Source organism: Pipistrellus hanaki (genome assembly GCF_964339955.1).
Source record: "Pipistrellus hanaki genome assembly, chromosome: 11".
Lineage (NCBI taxonomy): Eukaryota > Metazoa > Chordata > Mammalia > Chiroptera > Vespertilionidae > Pipistrellus > Pipistrellus hanaki.
This window is the reverse complement of record NC_140513.1, coordinates 12,802,143-12,828,068: the sequence shown is the minus strand read 5'-3', so window position 1 is coordinate 12,828,068 and position 25,926 is coordinate 12,802,143.

The following is a 25,926-nucleotide window of genomic DNA, read 5'->3' as shown; positions in this document are numbered from 1 at the left end:
ACTGAGATCCTCTGCACTTGAACTCCCCTGGTTCTGTCTCTCATCAATTCATCACATGGCTTTATCCCTCTCCTTTTCCCCCAAGCTGGTGGAATCTGAGATGGCTCCCGTTCGATCATGTTTTTTCAAAGGGACTTGGGCGTCTCCCTTCACCCTGACTCTGAGAACAAGCTTTGCTGAACACATCAGTACCCTGGAATGGGGAAAGCACAGCCTGTGTCTGAATCCATGCAGGTCCAGGATGCAGAGCCCTGTCTGCAGACCTCACCCGGCAGCCCCGGCCATCCTGAGCATGCAGCTCACATCCTGGGGACGTGGACTGCCATTGATCCTTTCTTGAAGTCTGGCAGTTCTGTTTGGCTATTACAAAAAGCCTGCCTTGTTGATGAATTATTTAAACCTCAGCAGCACCCAATTTATGCAAATCCTATTATCTGTTTAAGGGCAGGTTGGCTTGGAACAGCTTGTAGTTGTGATACTTATTATTATTATTTATTTTTGGCTGAAAAACTGGCAAATGCAGTGGAAAGCAGAGTTTAATTTCACCCGAGTACTGCTTAGCCCAGAGCTACATCCTTGGTGGGGGTGGGAATTCCCTTGGTGTCCCGTGACCATACTTTTCTCCCTGCAGTTTTTAAAAAAACACACATATTCTTATTGATTTCAGAGAGAGAGAGAGAGAGAGAGAGAGAGAGAGAGAGAGAGAGAGAGAGAGAGAGAGCGAAAGAGAGAGAGAGAGAGAGAGAGAATATGAATCACTGGCTGGCTGCCTCCTGCATGCCTCCTATTGGGATTGAGCCCACTACCCAAACATGTGCCCTTGACTGGAGTCAAATCTGGGATTCTTTAGTCCGCAGCCCGATGTTCTATTCACTGAGCCAAACTGGCTAGGGCTCCCCCCTGAAGTTTGCACATAATTTGGGCCTGGGAGGGACCCTCAAGGCCAGCTGGTTCTGTGCCTTCCTATTGCAAAAGAGGGAACTAAAGCCCAGAGAGAAAAATTGACCTCATCATGTTCCATGCGGGTTTTCGGTGGAATAAGGGCTCCAAATCCTCTGTGCTATGAGGAAATGAATGGAGATCAATACTAGAGCTCAGTGCTTGACATGTCCTAGGCCTTTCCCCCAAGTCTGTGTGGTTGAGTGACAGAAAGCTTGGTGGGCAGCATGGAAGAAAGAAATGTTCCTAATCTAGAGACAAGAAGCCCAATCTCTCACTTATTCTTGGCCAAGATCTTATCCTATCTGAGCTTCAGACCCAACTCTGCAAGTGAAGACTGAAGAGTGAAGAGGTTAGATGTGGTCTCTATTATCTTTCAACCTTTCCAGCTCTGGCCATCTGATAACTGATGGTTGGTCTAAGCAGAGCACCAGTGCTGGCTTCATGGGTGTGTGGCCTGTGCAGTCACTCAGAGCCCCGTCCTCAGAAGGGCCCCACTCTTGGGTGAATGACACTTTGAAATTCTTCATAATTGGGGGTCCCCCAAGTTATGGAGCCGATCCTGGCAATACTGTTTCTGTGGGGAGGACACGGGGGATGACACTGAAGAAGTTGAAGACCAACTTCCTTTGCCCTGAATGTTTTCAGATAAATTGTATGGCCTGGTGGCCCAAGGAGGAAGCACTGAGCTGGCTCCCTTGGCCCCAGAGCCCCAGAGGAACTGGCAGCTAAATGTTATACCAAGTAGATGCTCAGTGAGTATTTGAATGGCTGAGCTGAAGATTCAGATTGGACCAACCCACCAAAGAGATTTGGCTTTAGAAAGATCACTCTCGGTGCCTGGGGTGAAGAAGGATAGGACGGGAGGCAGAGAAATGATGGGGCTGGGTTTAGGTGGCAGCAAGACTGGAATTTATTGCAGAAGCAAAATTATCACAATGAATGAAAATGCTCAGTAACATGGTATCTGGTTCTCAATCCCTGGATACAAATTATTTAAATTCTTCACTGAGTACTGATGAAAATATGAGATAAAAGCTCAGAAAATCACCAAAAACTAGGATTGCTAACCAGCCTAATACAGAACCAAAGAGGGATTTCCACTCACTAAAGCAGATGGAGTTGAACTAAGAGAAACATGCCTTATTTTGTTTTATGAAACAGACCATTTGAAGAAAAGTAACAGGGGGTTTTATGCTGTCTCCTTGTCTCTGAGTACCCGGGATGCTGGAAATCAAAAAATTCCATGGCCATCCTTCTCCTGCCCTTCACTCCCTCCCCTGACTACTGCTGCCCTTTTCCCTCCTTCCCCCTCCTCTGTCTGCATTCAATCTTGGACAGTCACTTGAGGTTTTAACAGAAAATGTGTCTGTGTGTGCACTAAAAGTGCCATATTCCAAACCATGGAGTTCAAGACCCACAGATAAGATGCTGTAGGCCAAGAAATGAACATGGATGAACCACTGTATAGCTGCATGCTGGGAATTGTAGTTCTTCCACGTATCTTACCTGATTGGAGAATGAGTCCTTGGTATAGAGGAGGTCCCTCCATCAAGCTTCGAACTGGGCTGTGGGCTGCTGCCTACCTCAGCCATCCTCCTGAAGAAGACTGAAAGGAGTGTTAGCCATCATCTAGTAAGACAGAAAGGAGGCCAGCACATTTCTTACACCATATATATTTTTTTAGGGTTTAGATAGATTATGAATTTCTTGAAGACAAACAATAGGGGGAAAAACTAAAATGTTTGTGGAAAGTGTTACAGATCAAAGGAGACCTATGATGAAGGTATATCTCTGTGGACTCCAGGGGAGGTGGAAAAGAAAAAACACACAAAACCCTCAAGAAGCCATTTGCATCACTGGAAGACATTAAGAAGACATGGTCTGCTTGGGGGAAAAACGAGAAAGCCAAAGGAGGTAAGTTGAGCTGAGAAGGATGTTGGGTGAGTATAAAGGAGAAATTTCAATTACTCTTGTCAATGATTAAATCAAAACAAACTATAATTACAGACTGTGGAGAATGCACTAACAATGAGAATACAACATATCAACTGATGGAATATCACCAAGGATTTACCCAAAGGAATATTCATAGCATTGAACAACTTTCTTATCAAGCAAAACAAAACAAAACGGGAAAAACACACACACACACACACACAAAAAAACTAGGCATTCAGCTTAAGAAGAAGGGAGGAAGAAGACCACAGAATTAGCCCAAAGAAAGGAGAAGAATACTAAACAATCTTTGACAATCTTAATAATTAAAAAAGGGACAAAACATAGGCATTCGACATTGGATAAGAGAAGGGGAATATAAACGCTGATCAATTGGAACCAAAATAAAATACTAGGTAAAACTTCTTTTCTTAACATATGTATTTTATTGATTTCAGAGAGGAAGGGAGAGGGAGAGAATATTGATAGATTTAACTAAATAAAATAAAAACTAGTATGCTTCAAAAACCCCATAAACAGATTAAAAAGTTAAATATAAATAAAGAAAATATTTACAGCATATATGGCAGACAAGTGGTTAAAATGCAGAAGGATAAAAAGGAAAATCCAATAAGAAAACGGGCAAACGACATGAATATGCAATTCGTAAAAAAATGAAATACAGAGTCCAATTCTGCATAAACAAATGGAAATAATTAATCTCACCGGTGAGCAAAGAAGCAAAAGTTACAGCAACACCGACACGCTCTTTTCACTCGTTAAACTGGCAGGAGCGAAAGGCCATCCCCAGGGCGAAGTGAGCGTGTGGAGGAAGTGGGCACATACTCAGGCATGGCTGGTGGTGGAGAAAATATGTGCAATAGATGTGGAAGGAAATTTGGCCCAATGTGATGAAAGCTTTAAATACATTTGGCCCTTGCTGAAACCGGTTTGGCTCAGTGGTAGAGCGTCGGTCTGCGGACTGAAAGGTCCCAGGTTCGATTCCGGTCAAGGGCATGTACCTTGGTTGCGGGCACATCCCTGGTGGGGGGTGTGCAAGAGGCAGCTGGTCGATGTTTCTCCCTCATCGACATTTCTAGCTCTCTATCTCTCTCCCTTTCTCTCTGTGAAAAATCAATAAAATATATTTAAAAAAGAAAAAAAAAAAGAGTAAATACATTTGGCCCGGCAGTTCTATTCCTAGAAATGGGTCCTAAAGAAATAGCCATCTAGGCATATGCAACGGTATAATAATATGCACTTGGGCACCATTTAGAACAGTGAAGTTCAAAGTCAAGAAATTGGTTACATTGTGCACTCCCATGGTGTGGAATACTATGCAGCCTTTCAAAACGTAAAGAACCCACCATCCAGAACTGAAATATCATTGCTGACATGTACACATAAGGAACTGTTTGACATTGAAATTGGGTGGCCCAGAAAGAAGCTTACTACAGACTGATGCATATGCCTTTCAGCATAACGATTATTGCTTATCTCATTTTTGATTCTTATAAGTATATTTCCAGTAGGACATGATCTCACTCATCTAGGGGGAAATGGTGAACAACATAGACTGGTGAATAAGAACAGACCCACAGATAAGAAGCCATGGGTCAGACTGTTGGACCTCAAAGGGAGGGTGGGGATAAAAGGGAGAGATCAACCAAAGGACTTATGTGCACACATGTGCGCCTAACCAGTGGTCAAGGACAATAGTGGGGTGGGGGTATGGGGGGGGGTGGGGGATTGGAATGGGAGTTTGAGGACAAATATGTGATACCTTAATAAAGAAATTAATTAAAAATAAAACGTAAAGAAGAATGGTAACACTATGTGGAAATATTATGTGGTTGAGCCAAAAAAGTGATGTATGTGACCTTACGCATTCAAGTGTGCGTGTGCACATTCAGTTATGCAAGCCAGCACGGATATGTAGTAGGGAAACTCTCATGACATACACCAAAGTGTTCACAGTGGTGTCTCTTCCTTATGCTTTTCTGTATTTTTCAAATTTTCCACAGGGCCCATGACTGACAGAATCAGGAACAGTATTAGAAAAACAACTGCAATCTTTTCATCCTCCTACACCACCCATTTCCATTGTTCCTTACATCTTTGTTCACGTATAAAAATGCAGCCTAGATGTCAGCGAAAGCCCCGGATTCTTTGGCTCAAGGCCTCCAGAGTGTTTGAACTCTTCTCACAACTTCTAAATGTTTCCATCCCACAGCTCCCTGGTTTTGCTCTCTTCCATGATTCTGTGTCCGTATACATTCTTTTTATTTTCCTTCCCATCAGTCTGAACACACAGTCCACCCCCTTCCCTCGAAGTCCCAGCAAGCCCCCTACAGCAACTGTGCAGAAGCTAGTATCGTGACGAAAGTGTGGCCGTTTGAGGAAAGGGGTAACTTCCACATTTAGCTTCCTTCTTCCCAAATCATTCCCCAAACAAATGCCATTTCCTTACCCAAGGAAAATCTCGAGAGGATTGGCAGGAGGGGATGCGAAAATTTCTCCATCTCGTTAGATAGATATACCGCATAAAGCCTCATGCAAATGTACTGTTTGCTATTCACTGCCGTTGTTCCCCTTTAAAAATTCATCTTATTTTATTTTCGCTGCCTTTTTATTTATATTGGAACATTTTTTATATTGCTACCCAGTTTCCAGAGTTATTATTTTTTTATTGGAAGAATAGGTGGTCTACTTATTAAGACTACGTTCCTCTAAAAATATCTACATTTCCCTAATTCATTTTGTCCGCTGCATTCGCTCCACATTGAATTGGATGGAATTGCTGAGCTTTCCTTAGGAAGGGAGGCTAGCCTTGATTGAGGACCTATTACATGCTAAGCGGTGTGCGAAGTGCTGTGTCTACATTCTCTCGTTGGCGCTGCAAATTCTTTCTGGAACAAGGCAGGTATGTCAATACATTCTAAAACCACATTACCGCCGAAACTGGTTTGGCTCAGTGGATAGAGCATCAGCCTGCAGAAAGGGTCCCTGGTTCGATTCTGGTCGAGGGCACGTACTCTGGTTGTGGGCACATCCCCAGTGGGGGGTGTGCAGGAGGCAGCTGATCGATGTTTCTCTCTCATCGATGTTTCTAGCTCTCTATCTCTCTCCTCTCCCTTCCTCTCTGTAAAAAAATCAATAAAATATATTTTTTTAAAATAATAAAATAAAATAAAACCACATTACCTCTGTCCAACCTCTCAAGCACCTGGGGAGCATCCTAGTCACGGGTAAGGACACTGAGGCTGACAGGAGAAAGCACTGCTGGAGAGTGCATGGTGGGTAATTGTAGATTTAGGATCCAGTCTCAGAGTAGCCAGCTAGCTATCCCAGTGATGTACCTTCCAGGCTTCAGGCGCTCTCTCTCTCTCTCTCTCTCTTTCTCCTCTCTCTCTCTCTCATCTTTTTGGGACTCTTAGAACGCTCACATGAAAAGCTCTGAGCTGAGCCCTGGGGCCATGATCTCCAATGAACTGGACTGGTTGAGGCCCACATGAGGTGGTACAGAAAAGCATCCTTGACATTCTCTGGCCTCAGAATCCACTCGACCTCCTTTCTTTCGCCAGTGGGCAGCAGCAAGGATCAAGTCCAACGTTATCTCGACTAGAAAAGGTTTTACAAGTGCCCCATGAGACCTCCTTCCCCTTTCCAACTCCAGAGCATGGGTGTGCCTCCCTGCCAGGCTGGTTCTCATGCATCCCACCCACCTTCCCTCTCTGCCTCCGCACAGGTTAGCACGGCTCTCAGTGCCTAAGTGCTTCTCAGATGCGTGCCAATGAATGAATAAATCATGTCATCTCAGAATTAGAGAGAGAAAGATTAGCTGAAGCAATCCGCTCATTATTTACTAATAGTGAAGAGTCTTAACTGGTTGGGATATAAACATGACATGCTTACATTTCCCCGTCAGAACTGCCAGCTGCTGTGCCCGCTGCTCCCCACCCTGCTTCGTGCTGAGTGAAGGGCTCTCAGGACGACAGCTTGGGCTGATTCCGAGACAGGAGCATTTGGTATTAATAGTCTGCGTTTGATGTTTAAGATTCAGGTCTGTTTATTTTTAAAACTTCTCTCTCCCTTCCTCCTGCCATGTCCTCTCCTTTGACTTTTCTTTTCTGCTTTCCTTCATTTGTTCACTAAACACATACTGCAGTCCCCGCCCTGTCACCAAGCCCTTTTGAGCCTCAGTGAGCTCATCTGTAAAATGGGCATACGTTCTCCCATTCTTACAGAGTTGCGGGGACCAGTTAAGATGATGGATGAAAGTGCTTTGCAAGCTTCATTGTGCTGTGCAAATGTAACAAATTAATATTTTATCCTACAATTTTGAATGTGACTAGGCAGCTGATTAGGACCATTTTGCCTGGATTCTTGCTTTGAAATTGCCACCACAGATCCTACAGGATAAAAGAGACAGCTCTCTGCTCTAGTTATGAACTGATGTTAATGTGATGATAAAGTTCTCTCTTCATGTGGGTCTTTTTTTTTTTAATTACTGCTGAAGGGTGAAGAAACGTTCTCTCCCCCCCCCCCTTCCTCTGGCTTGGAAGCCACAATAATATTTCATCGCCACGGCTTATTCTAAAAAATAGATTTCCTTTTCATCCTCAGCTGTGATTTGGTTTGCATTAATGCCTTTCATAACTCATACATTTTGCCATTAAAAATTAATGTTTGGCACTGACATAAACAAATGAAATTTGTATTATTAATGTTTTACATAGGTAAGGCTCTATAATAACAGATTCATCATAGCAGACTGTTTTAATTAAAAGATGTGCTGGTTCCTTGAACACATCTGACAGACTAGTTTGGGGAGAACCAGGGATGTGAAAAATGACAGGTAGAGAGAGGGCATCTCCGATCACTGGGAGATCAAGTCGTTGGAAGCTACCGGCATTGGGGAGGATGACATCATATATAAACACGATAGAACACTTAGCACAAGGTTAGGCTCGTAGTAAGTTGCTCATTCCATTAATGGCAAGACTTGAATAATACTACGCACTCATTTGTTTATTCAATGAGTCTTTTTTTAAAAAAAATATATATTATTGCTTTTTTTACTGAGAGGAAGGGAGAAGGAAAGAGTTAGAAACATCGATGAGAGAGAAACATCGATCAGCTGCCTCTTGCACACCTCCTACTGGAGATGTGCCTGCAACCAAGATACATGCCCTTGACCGGAATTGAACCTGGGACCTTTCAGTCTGCAGGCTCTATCCACTGAGCCAAACTGGCTAACGCTATTCAGTGAGTCTTTAGTGAACACCTAAATGTGCCAGGGACTATTCTAGGTATCTAGGGATACAGCAGAGAAAACAAGACCGCTGCTTTCACGAAGCCCATGTTTTAGTGGCGGAGACAGACCATGTACAGGATGGCAGACAGTGGCAGGCTTACAGAAGAAACTGGAGTAGGGTCAGGGGTTATGGAGGGCTTGGCAGGTGGCGGGAGGGTGTAAGGCCCCGCAGTGCAGATAGAATAATTGCCATTTTTGCAAGGGGAAAACTGAGGATCAGAAATGATGTTCCTCGGTATCACACAGCCAATGAGAGCTCTTTATTTGGTCACTTATGTATTCATTCAGCTATTTGATAGATTCTATGAAATCCAGCACTCTGCTAGGCACTAAGGAAATATTGGTGAGCAGAAGCAGTGTGACCATGCGGCTTGTGGTCTAACGCAGAAACCAGAAAACAAGCAGGGGCAAAGGGGAGCTGGTTGAGTGACTTGCGGGAGGTCCCCAGTGGGGAAGTGTCTGAGCTAGAAGCAGAAGCCCCCCAGGAGGACTCAGAGCTGGAAAAGCCTGGGCTTCCTCCTTTCCCACCACAGAGGGAACAGGCTTCCTGGGAGATGTGGTTCAGACTCAGCCATCTGGCCCACTGGGGCTCACCTCCTCGTTGCATATTCTCGGGCCAGACAGTTCATCTCTTTGCGCTTCTCCTCACCTCACTGAGCCAGTGTGAGAGCCAGATGAGGTAACGTGAGAGAGAGGTAGGAAAAGTCAACGTGCTTGGTGAGGCCCGGTGATGGAGACCTGAATGAAGGTCTTGCATGGCTTGGCCAAAGGAGAACTTTGCTGGGACTTCAGTCTGGTGACCGCTGTGCTGGGGAACAGCTCGGTGCAGGGCCAGCTTTGTGCTTTGCTTTGGTTTTCAAACACAGGTCAAAGTCTGAGGTCTTCCAAAGGATGCAGAGGGGTACTGCCCAGGTGAGGAGTGTGGGGGGGACAGATGAAATTCATGTGTGTGTGTCTCAGATTCTGTCCCCAAAAGACCAGGTGAACTTTAGCAGCCCCTCCATCCCCACCTCCTATTTCAAGAAACTCGGGCTATTCCTCAGTGGTAGGAAGTCCTTGATGGGTGAGATGGAGACCCTGTGGATTAGAAGAGGGAAGTGGCCATAACTACTGCGGGCACTACTTCACGAACCCGCATTGTTCACGGACTTCGAGAATTACAATGTGATTACATTAGTAAATGTACTGTTCTCTGCGTGGCAAAGGTAATGACGTTGTAATTGCATGTGACTTACCCAGTGCTCTTGGGTTCCAGCTCTGCAGGGATGTGTGACCAGCCAGTGGTATTTCTGGACACAGGGACCAGGAAATAATGGGAATGACTTGTTGAAAGCCCCACTATGCGCCAGCCACACTCAATTTGTGTTGTCTAGTCATCACAACAATCCCGGGAGGCAGCCCCATTGTGTAGATGGGGACCCTGGGGGTCAGAAAGGGAAGTAGCTCTGTTGAGTCTTCAAAAGGGAGATGAAACCAAACTGGTTAACACTATGAGGCCAGAGAATTAAAGAACAGAAGCTGTATCAAGGTTTCTGTTTGGTATTACCCATTGGAGGTCAACAAAGAAGGTAAGGAATAGCCATTTCTTCTCACGGAGGAGCTGTTGAGTCATGTGAAAGTGGGGCGTGGAGACTATTCATGGCATAGAATTCAGGATGCTGGGGTAACCTGGGAAGGCTGTCGGGGAGCAGTGAGAGGAGTGATGCCAATGAGTATGATGGGGAACAAGTCCCTGGTTGTCAGCCTTCAAGCCATTCTTAGCTTTGAGGCTGAGGATGGGGTGTGCTATGTGTATATACGCATTATTTTATTATATGTTTCTTCTCCCATTTTCATTGTTGCTGAGCTCATGTTTTATTTTAATTAATGTTTTCATTTAGTTGCATGCACCATGAGACACTTTCTCTGAGGGTATAATTAAGTTAGGGGGAAAAAATGGCTACTCTGAACATTTGAGGCTAGGAAATCAAGGCTCAGAAAGGGTGGGCTTGTGGCCCAAAGTCATTTGGAAAATTAGGAATGAATTTGAGAGATGAAAGGTCTTTAGGGAGACCCATAGGCAGAAGGAAAAACATTAGAAATTGAGCAAATCAGAAAGCATGTGAGTGATATTCCTGGAGCATCTAGTATGTGGCCGGCACTGTGCTACACCTTATATACAGCATTAATAGTATCATTTTATTCTCTTGATAATTCCACAGGCAATTTTTCTTGTTCTCATTTCATAGCTGAAGAAAGTAAGGCCCAGAGATTTGGGAGACTCTTCAGATTCTATCAAAAAACAGAAGAGTCAGACATGAGCCCATCTCAGTCTGTTCCCTAATTCTGGGTTTGTTTTACCTACTACTTTTTTTTTATTTATTTGGGGTCTGGGGACTACACAGGAAATTTAGATAGTTACACTGGAGCTTGGCACAGGAATCCTCTAATTAATCTAACCAAGAAGAAAGAAGTGAGGTTCTCTGAAGTCTTCAGTAGAATTAGTTTATCTCTGATGATGTTTGAAGTCAACTTTAATCAAACTCATTTTTAAGAATAGCTTTAAAACTCATAATACTCTACCATCACACCTCCACCATCACCATCACCATCACTACCATCACCACCACCATCACCATCACCTCCTATACTGTATGGTGCTTTTCATTTGACCAAGAACTGCCACCGCATTTCATTCATTTAGTATATGTGTTGAGTGCCTCCCATGTACCTCACCTTTTACATTGGTACTGTGAGACACCTGATAGGTAGATAGACAGCACATGCTGCATTGTGCCTATTTCCCAGGTGGGGAAAACACTTCAGACCATGATATGGCAAGGTCATTGATTCTCTAATGCTGATTTAACACTCATACTGGTCTGTCTGATCTATTTCCCAGAACTCATGGGCTTGATGTTTGCCTGGGGAGCAGGACATAGGTGCTTTTTTGGGGGGGAGGGGAAATAGGGGGGACATGGAGTGTGAATATCTTGTTTCCTGCAGTATTACTAGCACTTTCACACTGTCCCACTCAACCTTCCCTCTCCCCTCAGGGATTGCCATCACTTAGGATAATGTCCAAACACTTTGCCCCCCAGGCCCACCCCCTGCACCCCTAACTGAGCTCGCCTATGAACATGCCAAGGACACTAGCATGTCATCATGTGTTCCCAGGAAATTCTGGGCTCCTTCACGGCAAGACCCTCCCATGCACCTCTGTGTTTCTACTGGCCTGGCGTATAGTAGGTGCTCAATAAATGGCTGCCAAAGGAGTGGTGAGAGGGATCTTGTCCACTTGGGGAGGCTTGTGGGGCTGGTACGTGTCCTTGTTCACTGGTCTGCCCGGCGTTGGGCTCTCTGATGAGGGTAACTGGTCTTTGCTGCACCTTCCAGACGGCGTTGTGTGTCAGGTCTGCAGCTGTGTGTCTGGCATGAGCTCGCCTCCATTGCTGCAATTTGCGAGTGCTGAAGCCATTTAATTAAATGGATGAAATTGAATCTGCGAGGCTGTTATTGCTGATATTGTTTTCCGCGCACGGCAGGCTGCGAGGGAACCCACGGGAGGCCTGGGAGCAAGCTCCCCGCTCATTCTGGGCCCGCCCTCCCGCCCCTGCCCAGATGGCACTGAGAGGCCGCTGAGCTGCTGGCGCAGACCTGAAGTCAGAGGTTCAAGGCCCTTCTGTATGCAGGTCCCCACGGTGTGTCTGAGCCACTGACAGGCGTGTGCCTCGCCCCAGGAGGCAGCCAGAGCTGCGTAAGCTAATTCTGCAGAAGGGAACCTTGCCAACCAGGGCGAGCTTTCATTTGCCTAAGTTTGCTTCAATAATTAATCCAACCTGGTTTTACACAAGACTTGACATAAAATTATTAGCTCGGAGAGCGTTTCTTGAGCTAGTCCCAGAAGAGGCTATCATGAGCCCAAGAGCGGAGGACCCCTGAGAGATTAGACTGGCAGCTCAGAAAGGCATTTTCTCTCTTCCCCGTTTCCAGATCCTTCCCTGGCGCCACTGAGGCCTCTGCCATTGTCAGCCATGACTTCCTAAGTCCCAGGTCCTCCCGCTGCTTGGAATCTTCAGTGGCTTTCCATCGTGCTCCTAATTCAGCCCCGATCCCCGATGGCATTTCCTATGTTTTCTGCTTTCTCTCTCACAACTCCTGTTCCTCCTCCTACCATTGCCACACTGCCTTCACCCACAGTCCGTGTTGCCTTGGTTTGTACCCCTTACTCACCTTTCTGTGGGTTGAACTCTTATCCTTCAAGGCTAAAGTCAATGCCACCTCTTCCAGGAAGCCTCTTCTGATTTCTCCAATAAGGATTATCTTCCTTCTGCCTTCTGGTCTCAGATTTGGAAAGGTACCTCAGTCTGTCTTGGACTACCTTATCTATAAATATCTTCATGTACAAGAGGGCATGTGTTTCCAGTGGGCAGGAACCAGTAATTCCTAATGGAGTACCCGCTTGATGTGGGGCACTAGGGCTTGAACCAAGGGAAGGAGGCAGAGCTGGATTCTTAGACTTATTTCTAAATTTGGCTAATAGCCCCAGTAGTTTCTCAGTTACATGAGCTTGCAGCTTCATCTCTTTTACCATATTTGTTCTTCTTCATTTTCCATCGAAATGGTCGGTAAATCTTGTCATTTATCCTCACACACATCTCGTAAATCCGGTGTTGTTTCCAGTTCCTTTGCTATGGTGACAGCCCTTCATTCTCTTCCCCAGTGAAGTCCTTTTCCCATGTTCCCACCAGGGACCTGTCCTCCTGTTCACAAACACTGCTCCTCTGCCTAAGGCCAAAGCTTGGCTCTCCCAGCCTCACTCCTCACTGCTGCCCAGCCTCCCTCTGAACGTCCCTCTCAGACCTTCTCTGCTCGCCAAGGCCTCTCCGCAGTTCCTCCTGTCTAGAAGGCTCTTCCAGCTCTGTTTCCCACCCCCCAACTCTCTGCTCATTCTCAAGACCCAATGCAAAGGTCACCTCCCCGGTGAGGCTGACCCCCTTTCTCCCTTTGCAGAGTTAAGGGACCCCCTCTCTGCTCTCACAGCACATTGCTCAGACCTTGCAGATGACAGTGGTTGCATTGCCGGTCTTCGTTCATGCACACTCTGGCTTTGAGGGAGGACAGTGACCCCATCATCTCTGTTTTTCCATCCCCTCCCCCAAAGCTCAACACCAATAGTTAGCCCATCACAGGTGTTCCATCAAAACCGGTTAAATTATTAAGTAAACCTGGGAGATCAGAAGTTGGAAATTAGAGAAGGCAGTCTTGTGATGTACTGAGCAAGGATGTGTCTGGGATGGTTACCGTCACAGGTCCCTGCTATTACTTCTCAGCCATCAAATATCACAGATGCCTTGCTCACCTGTCCCAGATTCGCAGGCCAGTTCATATTTCAAATGCTGCCTCTTGCCAGCTCCCAAAGAATGCTCAGACTTCTAGAACAGATGCCCAATATTGTGTTTTTAAATAAAGTGTCTTCCAAAACAAACGCCTGCTGCCTTCTCATCTGTGGGAACATATGCGTGGATGAAGACCTTCAGTGCAACCTTTGGGTGAGATGTGGGAGGGGGGTTCCCCCAAACAGTATGGTCCCCACCTGCTTTTGGGTCAGACCAAGCCCAGACTAGCAGGATGCAGAGTGTGGGCAACCATGATATATTTCTGATCACAGAGTTGTTCACCAAAAAGTAATAGAGCTTTTACGACCCTCTCCTTCCTGGCGGCCAGCGGTAACAAGGGGCTTAATGAGGGAGAATGAAACCCTTCTGTTTGGAGAGACTTCACGGAGGTGTAGTTGGTTGAACAAGATGGATTGGACGCGTCTGGGTTTCCTTTGTCGATTGGCCAGCACGCCTTTCACCAGAACCATTTTCTTTTTTCACTTCCAGTCCCCATACAATCCCAACTGCCTTCTCGCTCCTTTCCAATAAATCTCCCTTTGTTTCTCGGGAGACTCTCCTGCCTGCCTGTCAGGAACTCTGCACAAAACAGTGTGTTTCTGTCAAGAGTTCCGTGTGAAGTGTTAACTATCTTTTGAACCCTGGAGGCGGCGTGTAGGGACACCCATGTCCCCAAGCCTGTTTACTTCCTTTCTGGCAAGATCAGCGCCAACTCCGGCCTGCTCACGCAGCCGCAGACGGAGAGAGGGCCCATGATCCTGCTCAGCCTCCAAGCACTTGCTCAGAAAGAGCCCTGAAGGTGAGAGGGTGCCTGAGGCCCTGCCCTTGGGTAACCTCAAGCAATCTTGCTGCCTCAGAGCCACTGGACCCCACCATGCCGATGGGTGGAGGTGAAGGGCTTAGCGACCAGCTGTGTGTCCTTAGAGAGATGCTCACCTCTTGTCTTCCCATCTGCATGAAAGTGGTAGATGCTCCCCAGGGTGCCTTCCAGGTCTGTCATTCCATCTCTCACGAATCTATAGCCGCTAAAACTTGTTGAAAATACCATTCTCTCTTGGGGATCCAAAGTCAATAGAAAAAGAAATGGTCCAGGTAATTCAAGGGCCCAGGAGAGACATTCTTTTAGGGCAGTAAAAGCAGAAGAATAATAAAATCTAGGATCAAAGTGCTTTTACATCTCTTATCTTACTTGATTCTCCAGACACCATTCTTGCGAGGAGAGAGAGCCCGATGCCCAGGCCGTTTCCTAGACCACCAGAGCCACTGTGTGCAGGTAGTCAGGTTGGTCACTCCCCATCGGAGGGAGCACCGCCCATATTAGAAATACAGACTCACTTACACGAGGGCACCCAGACCTCCCAGCTGGCACATGTGATTGCACACACACTAGGGGAGCCCACAGGCAACTCATTGGCGAGTGACCAGGGGCCCCTGACCTGACCGCATTCTGGATAACTTCTGAGGTCATCTGCCTGTTCTCCTGGAGGCCTGATTCCTACCTTCTCTCTCTCTGAACCTGATACCCTGGTCTCATCAGAGGGGTGGAGCTGGGTCTCCGACTGTGTTCTGCAAATGGCATGTGCCAGGCGGGGTGGGAGTGGATGAGGTGTGAGTGTGTTTGTACTTCCCCCCGGGGCAGAGCCAGGCCAAACCAAGCGGGCAGTTCCACTCAGCAGCAGCATCATCCGATTCTTAATGAGACACATACATTCCGGCCATCAGTTTAAAAAGAAGCTGGAGACACGCAGTGTCCAGGCTGGTGAGTTTTAGCTGATGGGCAGATTAAAGTCAGGGCCAAAGCTTTCTTGCCCTGTACCTGTCTCCTCCTCTTTCTTTCCCAGAGGGCCATGTCAGGGCCACCTAATATAGCGGGAGAGACCATCTGCCCACATCCATGCTGTGCCGAAGCTGGGCTGCTTGTGTTTGTTGGGGTTAATATACCAAAGGCACCCGGTAGGCTAACCAGGGGCACACAGACTGCGGGCATGCATGGGGCTCTCCTTGGCTAAGAAAACCATCCTTGATGGTGCTATGTAGGCCTTGCTATGCTTTTTAAGGCTTTCTAAGATTAGTCTTAGCCTAATATTTCTGCTTCTTCTCCTGCCACTCTCCAGATTACTCTGGCTTTTCCCTTATCTGGACACCACAGGCTAGAAGCCACCACCTCTGTGAAGCCCTCCTTGATTCTCCAGTGCAAATGGCTCCCTTCTTTCTTTTACATCTCCACATCCTGACTAGACCAGAGTTGAGACATGAGTACATCTGGGGAATAAATGATACTGCCACATTGCCCACTCAGTGTGTGTGTGTGTGTGTGTGTGTGTGTGTGTGTGTGTGACTGTGTAGGTGTCTGAGTGGAGGAAAGAAAACATAAGAAGAAGAGTGGAAGGATTCCATGGCCTCTGCCCCTTGTTGTCAGCAGAGGCAACTGGGTTTGAGCATTGACGGAGGGATGACAGCGGAAGCCAGAGGAGCTGGGTCCCTGGAGACCCGGGGCTGGAGCAGCTGGGCTTCAGGTCTAGAACACAGTGCCATCTAGAGGTGGGTAAAGGGTTTCTCCTGCCCCCACGGGCTCAGTCCCAGACCCTATGGTGCACCGTGACCCCCCAAGCAGAGTTGGGCACTGCCAGGCACTTTGAGGGTGGGCGGGCTGTGTGATCCTGATGTAGAGGTGGAGAATGGAGCAGAGAGACTGAGTCTGCAAACTGGTGCATGGACCCCAAATGTTGGCTGTGACAGATGCTTTCTTTCCATCTACTTTCCTGCTTGTGACAAGTAGCCAGAGGTTAAGAGGTGGCCTTTGATTTCATAAACAACTTGTGATTCTTCTTTTTGAAAAAAATATATTTTGTTGATTTTTTACAGAGAGGAAGAGAGAGGGTTAGAGAACTAGAAACATTGATGAGAGAGAATCATTGATCAGCTGCCTCTTGCACACCCCCTACTGGGGATGTGCCTGCAACCAAGGTATATGCCCTTGTCCGGAATCGAACCTGGGACTCTTCAGTCTGCAGGCTGATATTCTATTTACTGAGCCAAACCTGTTTTGGTGAGATACTTCTTAATCTTGAAAATCTGGCTGTCGTCTTGATTTATCCACCATTATTCATTCCCACTCATAAGCATATAATAAGTATTAACGTTTATTAAACACATCCTATGCTCCTATGTAGATCAACATAAGCGTTATAGCACCCTATTTAACACTGATGATAATCCTGCATTATTATTCAGCCCACTTTACAGAGGGGAAAATAAAGATCAGAGACTCGCTATCTCCCATGGGGGCCATCCAGCTAGAGAGTGGAGGGAATGACATCCTGACCCAGTCTGCTGAATTCTTACCCTGTCCCTGCTGGCTCCGGGAGGAACTTATATCCAGGCCATGCAGCTGGACACACCTGAGATGCATCCCGTATTAGCTGAGTGACCATGGACATGCAGCTCAACTTTTCTTTCTTTTTTAAAAAAATATATTGATTTTTTTTTTTACAGAGAAGAAGGGAGAGTTGGAGAGATAGAGAGTTAGAAACATTGATGAGAAAGAAACATCGATCAGCTGCCTCCTGCACACCCCCCATCGGGGATGTGCCTGCAACCAAGGTACATGCCCTTGACCAGAATCGAACCTGGGACCTTTCAGTCTGCAGGCCGACACTCTATCTACTGAGCCAAACCGGTTTCGGTGCAGCTCAACTTTTCTGAGCCCATTTCCTCCTAGATGGGGATTAAATAAAATCTTTTTAAAAATTAGCAGAGTGCCTGGCACATAGTGGATCTTCAATAAATGACAGCTGTGACGGTTATCTGCCTATTCAGTAAGCATTCGTAGAGGACACACTGTGTGCCATGCCGTACCCTGTCTGTGGACAGATACTGTATCGTAATGCCCGTATCCCAGTGAATTAGACTCTGCTCTGCCTCTGGCCCAGCCTTTGCCAGAGTGGAGTCTGCGCTGCATGCAGTGGAGACTTCCCCTCCCCTGAGGCCTGCGGGGAGCTGATGCTCTTATTTATCATTTAGGAAGCATCTGCTCTTTGGTGAAATATCACCCTTGTGAACAAACAGTGCAGGCATTTGACCTTTTTCCAGGAGCGCTGGCTGCTTTGCTCACCGCCAGGAATGAAGCAGATCCGAGGAGGAGCCATGCGTCAAAGGACCTTTCAAAAGGGTCGCCAGATGGGTGCCTAGGCGCTGACCCTGGGGCTGAGAGCCACAGTCGAAACGCTTCAGAGGCTGCAAATTAATAAACCTGGTCCGTTATCCCAATGGGCCAAGAAATCTCCTCAACATCTGCAGGTGTAAATCCTGAACATGAAGTCAGTCTGGCAGATGCCAGGGATGCTGTGGGCACCGGCTGCTGTGGCCCCGCCGCCTCTTGCTGCTCTCCCTCACCTGCTCTCTCGGGAGCAGTTGGCACCTGCCTGGTCGGCAGAGCCCAGGTGGCCGGGCCCTGTAGATGAGTCTGCAGGTGGCACCTGTGAGCTGTCTGGGGTTTGCACTGGCATCTCTGAGAAGCCTCCAGGTCCTCCCAGGTCTTGTGACGGGGAGTGGTCTGGATGGAGGCTGGAAGCAGTGAAAGGGACAAAAGCAATTCTGTAAAATAAGGGCCCCCAGACACTGTGCTTGGGCATGACAGCAAAGCTGTGGTCCTGACCTCACCGCTGAGAGGTAATCGCTTCTCCTGGGGTCCTCGTAGGGTTCTCCTGAGGATGGATTGCTCATGCAAACTGCTGTTGTAACGGAAGAGGCTATTATGAATTGGCTTCTGTCACCACAGGCATTCACTGAGACCTACTGTGGTCCAGTTCTTCCTTAGGGACAGGGACACAGAAATGAATTAAATAATGTTATTGTCTTTGTGGCGTTTTCAGTCTTTAGTAAGGTCATGGTCAGGGTCAGGGTTAGGGGTGGAGGGGAGAGGAGAGATGCAGAGAGGGAAGGTGAGACAAGGATAATGTCCTCGGCTCGTGGTTCTCCGTCCTGTGTGAGGTGACTCTGAGGCAGGTTCAGGCTCTGCAGGATGGGCCAGTTTGAGCTGGGAACAGGGAGCATGAAGCAGGTATAGAATAGGAAATCCCTGACCCTTTACGGCACACGGGATGCCCCCGTTGCTAGGCAGCAGGGTAAAGGAGGGGCCACAGAGTTGAAAGGTAGCCTGTGGCTGAACTAGACCGCCTGGGGGAGTTTCTTCTGAGGGCAGCAAGGGGCCACTGCAGATTCTCTAGCTGTGCTTGGGGAGCGTTTCCTATTGCAGCATTTTCCAGGCTGTCCTGGGAGGGGCCCAAGCCTGGGGGCAGGAGGATGCATTAAGCAGCTGTTGCACCTGGGCAGGAGGGCTGGAAATTAATATTTCAGAATCTAGCAATTTCTTTGGTCACCTTCATGACCTGTCACCAGTCAGAGGTCTGGAAATGGATGGGCTGGCCGCTGGAGGTGTGGCGGGCACAGTACCACGGAGGAATTAAAGGGGCAGCCAACAAGAGTGGGGACAGCAGGAGATATTGCCAGTGCTGTGGAAAGGAGCCGCCCACTCATCTCCTGACCTCTCTTTTCACCTGCCTTATTTGCAGCCAGGATCTCAGATTCCTCAGAGGCATCAAGAGCAAACAAACACACACGGAAATCAATGCAAACCTGACAAAAGTCCTCTCTAGGCTGGAGGGTGGAGATGGCCGGAGGTCTCTGTTAATCCCCTTTCTCCTGGAGTGGATTGGCTGTGTGGGAGGCAGAACAGTGAGCTGGGATGGAGCCAACTCAGTCTGCCACTCGGTCGCTGGGTCACCTTGACCAAGTTCCTTAACCCCTCTGAACCTCAGTCTCCTTGTCCGAAAATGCGGTGGTCGCCATGTTATGATGTTGTGGGCGTTGTGATTTTCTGAGCAAAATATGCATCAATTTCCCAATCAATACTAGCCTCTCTTTCCTGTCACTCAACTAAGTCTGATGACCAGTTACTTACTGTAGCTAAAATACTGCCGTAGGGGTATCTTCTCTAGTTCAGTCGATCTTTGTTAGCCACAGTTCTCATGACAGAGGTTGAGTTTTTCATCTGATAGCAGTCATTTCTACCATAGTATAAATGTACTTTAATTGACCAGGTGTTTCAGCCGGAAGGGTCTTGACAGATAATCTAGGACAACCCACTTATTTTAGCACCAGGGCCCCTGGAGATGAGAGAGGAGAAGGGAGAGTCTCAAGGTCTTAGAGGGAGATTAGAACTCAGGTCTCCTGAAGCATAATTGCTACTCTTTCAATTGTTCATGATGAAATATTTATTTTGGGTATTTTTAAAATATGTATTTTTATCGATTTCAGAGAGGAAGGGAGAAGGGGAGAGAGATTGAAACATCAATGATGAGAGAGAATCATTGATTGGCTGTCTCCTGCACATCCCCCAATGGGGATCGAGCCCACGACCCAGGCATGTGCCCTGACTGGGAATCAAACCATGATCTCCTGGTTCACAGGTCAACACTCAAACACTGAGCCCCGCCAGCCGGGCTTAGGTAATATTTAAATATTAGGTCTAGTAATAATTAATGTCGTTTTCTAATACTTTTTTAAATCGAATTTATTTAAACAATACAACAAAATTTAATCAACAATATAGTTGCCGTTGTTTTCTACTACTTGTGCCCAACGCTCAGGAAGCATTTTAATCCCTCTGTTGTAAAATTCTTGTGATTTTGATGCAAAAAATTCGGTCAATGCATTTTTGAGGCATTCTTCATTATTAAATTTTTTTCCAAGAAGAAAGTTTTGCAAAGAACGAAACAAATGGTAATCGGAAGGGGCAATATCAGGAGAATATGCAGGTTGAGGGAGAACTTTCCATTCCAACTGGCGCAGTTTTTCAGCAGTGATTCTTGCAGTATGCGGTAGTGCGTTATCGTGGTGAAGAATTACGCCCTTCTGATTAATCAGCGCGGGTTCTTTTTCTCTTAAAGCTTGGGCTAACCTTTCCAATTGGGCACTATACACTGCACTTGTAATGGTTTGGTTATGGTAAAAGTTCATAATGAAGAATTCCTTTAAAATTCCACCAAACACACAACATCACTTTTTTTGCATGCAAGTCAGGTTTTGGCGTGGGCTGCGGAGCCTCATTTTTGTCCAACCATTGAGGCCGCCTTTTCAAATTAACATACATCACCCATTTTTCATCTCCGGTAACAATTTGCTCTAAAAATGGCAAACGGTTTTGACGAGAGAGGAGCGAACTGCAAATTGTGACTCTTTGATTATGGTTGTTGTCAGTCAACTCATGAGGAACCCATTTTCCAAACTTTTGGACTTTGCCAAGTGCACGCAATTGATTGGAAATTGTTTTTTGTGAACAATTTAAAGTTGTCACAAGCTCTTGTTGGGTAATTTGAGGATTTTGCACCAAAAGAGCTTGAAGAGCTTCTTGATCAAAATTGGACACACGGCCTCGACCACTCTTGTCATCTAACGAAAAATTTCCCTCGCGAAATTTCTCAAACCAACGCTGGCATTTTCTGGCGCTAACTGCATCTTGACCAAGAGCACTACAGATGTCTTTTGCAGCCTCACTTGCTTTTCTTCCTAATTGGAACTCGTAAAGCATGCAGTGCCGAATATGCTCTTCATCCGCCATCTTCTTAGCCCTAGTTTTGCAACAAAAAACAAACCAAACACAAACTTTTTCAAGCAAAACTTGTTAATTGCACTTCACACGTTCTGTAGATACCACGTGTTTGAAGGTTATGTCAATACAAGTCAATGCCAAGCAAGATTTTAAACGAATGTTTAGAAACGACATTAATTATTACTAGACCCGATAGCAAGCAGATAAGAGAGCTTGGAAGAGAAGGAAAGAGATGTCTGAGAAGAGAAAGACTTAAACAGGTGGAGGCAACACCACAGTTGTTCAGGGTTTCCTCTTGGGTTTGGGAACCATGAAGGCAAACATGCCTCAGGCGATGAGCACTACAGCCCAGGCTCCTCACTAGAAGAGGAAATGGAGTGATTCTGAGCCCGCAGACGGCGAGCTGAACTGTGGAAGGTGGCAGGTGCAGGGCCCTGGGGAAGTTGCTTTATCACTTTGAACCTTGGTCTTCATCTGTACAGTAGGAACATTTAGTAACTCTACACACAGGTCTTCTCCAACTGTGGGTTCACACGGTGCCACATTAACAATAATCCATGACTTTGATCTTGATAGCTGTAAGCTTTCCCCGACTAGGCATCAGGACCTCAGCCCTAACACGGGGTCTCTCGTAGTTTGGGGGAATCCTCAGATCGGGATTATCCCCCACATCCTCACAAACACTTCTGTGTGTTCTGCTTTTGGCCCCTGGGCCTGACCACTGTTTCTTTTCCAGCGTCCATGCTTGCCCTGTAGTCTGTTCCCACACAGCCCTCAAGGTTTCTCCCAACCTAAGCTTCCAAGATCTACAAAGCAACCCCCGCTGCTGAGCTCTCTGTGACCTCAGACTCCTTGCTCTCCCTCCCCCCCTGATGGGAGCCCAACTTCCCGGGTCTCTTTTACTTCATTTCCCAGAGAAGAGCTCACTCCCACCATAGACCCAGAGTGACACTGCAGGTCAAAGGGCACGTACTCCAGAAACCTCCCCCTCCTGACTCTCCCTGGATGTCCTCTGTCCCTCAGCCCCCTCCCTGGCAGTGTGGAGAAATGCCTTCCTATTGCAGGGCCTGGCTCCAGCCTCCCTCATTACCTGCCTGCCCAGGGTGAGGTGGTCCCATGTAGGGCAGGGAGGGCAGACGAACCAAATGACCAGGCGGATTAAGGCTCCCTCTGGCTGGAAACAAAGTTTTTTTTGCAAAAATCTTTCCTTGATTTCTGCACGGTCAGAGGCTGTTTTGAAGTTTTATGTGTTCCAGTCTTTTAGCATTCTGCCTGGCTTGCTCTCATGCTTTATTGGGCAATTTTCAAACATTACACCTCAGTCCTGCCAGACTCTGGGGGTGGGGGGTCAAGTCTGATAGATGCGGAGGGGAAGGAAGGGCTGGAGCTAAGGAGAACTCAGGAGCTGGGCACCTGTGTCCCTGTGAGAACCCTGACTGCACCACACAGGTGGCATTCAGCACCCTCCTCCATGCCCCACCGCCTTGGCATCCCCCTCAGAGAGACAGTCTCACCCAGTGGTTAGGGACGTGGCTCCACAGCCTCACCCAGGCCACTTATGGTGAGCCCTTGGGCATGATATTTAGCCTCTCTGTGCATTGGTTTCCTTATACTACTTGCTTCATAGGGCTACTGTGAGGAGAGAGTTACTTACATGGAAAGTAGCCGGCACATGCCTGGCCCATAGTATGTGCTCAGGAAATGTCATGGAATACAATCTGAACAGCTTGCCTCTATTGAGCACTTGCTGTGCATTTTATGTCCATCAATGTGTTTAATTCCCATAAACAGAACTGCGTCTAGGTGTTGACTCCATCTTCTTCCATTTGAGGGGAGAGGAAAATGTACCTCAGAGAGGTTGAGTACCTTCCCCAACATCACACAGCTGGTCAGAGGGGACCAAGAATTGAACCCAGGTTTATTGGGCTTCCATGTCCAAGCATCTTGTACTTCCTATCTTGTGTTAAAAGTATTAGTAAACGTTTTCTGTCCTCTGGGAGAATTTGGGTTTCTAGGAGCAGAATCCTATTGTAGTTCATCTTGTAATCCCCATAGCACCTATTACGGGGCATCGCTCTACAGATATTTGTGGAATAATTGAATGGTCTCAGGGAGAGAGGAAGCTAACTAACAGCATCGAGTCCCTACTGTGGGCCAGACACTGTGACTGGCCTCTTTAAAGTCTCACAGGTAGGTATTATCTGTATTGTACAGCTGAGAAAGTGTCAGAGACTCTTGTATGTCTAAAGTTAAGAAGGAGATTAGATGCTAGATGACCTTTTAATGGCCTTTGCAAAGATATGCTTAAAGAAAATGGAATTTTTATGCTGAAAGGAATTGCAGAGGCAAAAATAATGCACGCAGCCACCCCTCTCTCGTACACATCCAGCTCTTCCCTGCCAGCTGCACCTCTCTGACCAAACTGGTCCAGTGGCTGAAGACAGGGCGATGGGGCTGTCTTTACATAGGACTGTGGCGTGGGGTCAGGTAAACTCCCAGCTCCTGGAGAGCAGGTTGACCCTGAAACCTTCCTTCATGAAATATCTGACTGTGTTTATACACATTGCACTTGAAAAGATGAGGAATATGGTCTTGAATCAGACCAGCATTCTACTCACCCAAGGTCAGTGCAATGTCCTTCCTCAAGTCAAGTGCAGCTTCACGGTCAGACGCTCTCAGGAGCTTCATGTATCCATTCAGTTAAGCCTGTGTACTCAGCAATTACAGGTGATGATGCTCAGGTGCTAGGAAGGTCATGTTCCCCAAGCAGGCTGGATCCTGGAGTCCACGGGCCTCACATTCTGGTGGGTCATGGACCCACCCAACGATGCAGACTCAGCCATGCAGGGTCAGTAAAGTCAAAGTCATTCTACTTTGCTGCTGTGGCAGGTACAGGAGGAAACGCGAAGAGAGTGTTTGATTTGGTGTGGGTCATGGATTTATTCAACAGGCCTGAACTCTGTGCAGAAGAGAGCGGTAGAATGTAGAGATGGAATTGAGGCTAAAGAATCAGCCAGACCCGAGTGTGAGTGCTTGACTCACCACAAAGGAGTTGGGTGAATGTCCGTAAGCTGTTTCACTTCTTCTAGGTCCAGTTTGCTCATCTCTAAAGGGGGTGTTTGTGAAAATACCAGCTTTGTAGGCTTATCGCTAAAGATGAAATGCGCGAGCATAGTCTAGTCACTATGACATATACTACCCTTTACCTCTTTGCACACAATATGCCTCACTTGCCTAATCCTCACAGTAACATTTAGTCTAGTCCAGTGGTCTGCAAACTCATTAGTCAACAGAGCAGCAAACCATGGCTTGAGAGCCGCATGTGGCTCGCGAGCCGCTGTTTGCAGACCACTGGTCTACTGGCTTGCAGTCAATAAACATTAGCCTCACCTGTCTTCCCACGCTCCCAGCAGCTCCATGCTGGGAAACACTTATGAACAGTTCCTTCTAGGAGCTCCCTGCATGGCCTGTGAGCCTTGGGAGGGCAGGTCAATGGTCTCCCTCTTCTCTTATGTCCTCAGTGCTCAGCACTACACCTGGCCCAGGGCCCACACTCAGTATATGTTTGTTACTTACTGACTCAATGGATATGTTTTTAAATAACAAAAATCCGAGGCAGAAAATGTCAGTCTCTTTCAGAAGAGGTGCTCAGGGCAGCAGGTGACAGCTACGGCGTCAGTGTTGGAGTTCCCACGATGGTGGCCGGGGTTTAGGAAGAGGGAACAGCAGGACAGGCTGCCTACTGAGGGGAAATCAAGTGCCAGATAGCAGAGGAGAGGTGGCGGGAGCTGAAGCTGGAGTGGTAGGCAGGGCCAGGGCATGGAGGCCTTGGAACTTGATACCTGCAAACAGTTAAAGGGTTATACTCAGGGGTGTGGCAGAGTCAGGCTTGCATTTTTTTGTGAGATCACGTGGGATGGAGGGAAGGAACCCAAAAGCAGAGGCAAAGAGACCATTGAGGAACCTGCTGCAATGGGTGGGGGAGAAGATGACGTGACTTAATATCATGGGACCAGAATGAGGAGGAGAGGAAGGCCCGGGAGAAGTCGGGGCTGCACAGTCTATGGGACTCGGTGCTCATTCAAGATCTGGGGTCAGCACCTGCTTGGGGAGGAGGGCGAAGCCTTTTGATTCCTGTCTCCACCAGGTGTGAGGGCGGTCTCTGCTGGGAGGCCCTTCTCAGAGCTCTCTGTTCAGGGCAGAGGGATCCCTCTCCTGGGGCTTTACTGTCAATCTGGTAAACAAAGGTGTTGTCAAAGCGCCTTATTGAGAAGTAGTTTAAATTAACCTTGACAGGCGGATTAATAAATAATAAGGCCTGAATGGCTTATAAAGAAATCAATTGCACTATAAATATTTTTTAAAAGCACATGCTCAGCGCTGACCTGGTGAAGCTGCGGCCTTCTCGAACCATTTCAGACATACCCATGCTCGATCCCTGCCTTTTCATCAGCCAGGGGGTCACAGGATGCGCGCCGTGGTGCAGATGACTGTGCCTTCGGAGATGGAGAAGGACATGGAGTGGGTGAGGACGCTTTGCAGAAAGCAAGGTAATTTACCCTCCGTCTCTGCCTGTAATGTGTGGCACGTGATCTAGGCATGCATCTCATTGCAAAATACCCGGACTTGGCCCAGGCTGCAAGGGACCTAGGGGGTCATGCGATCCAGGGGCTCTCAACTTTTCCCGACTAATATTTTGTGATGCTCTCTTTATTACCCTGAAATGGAATTCGTAAAGTACA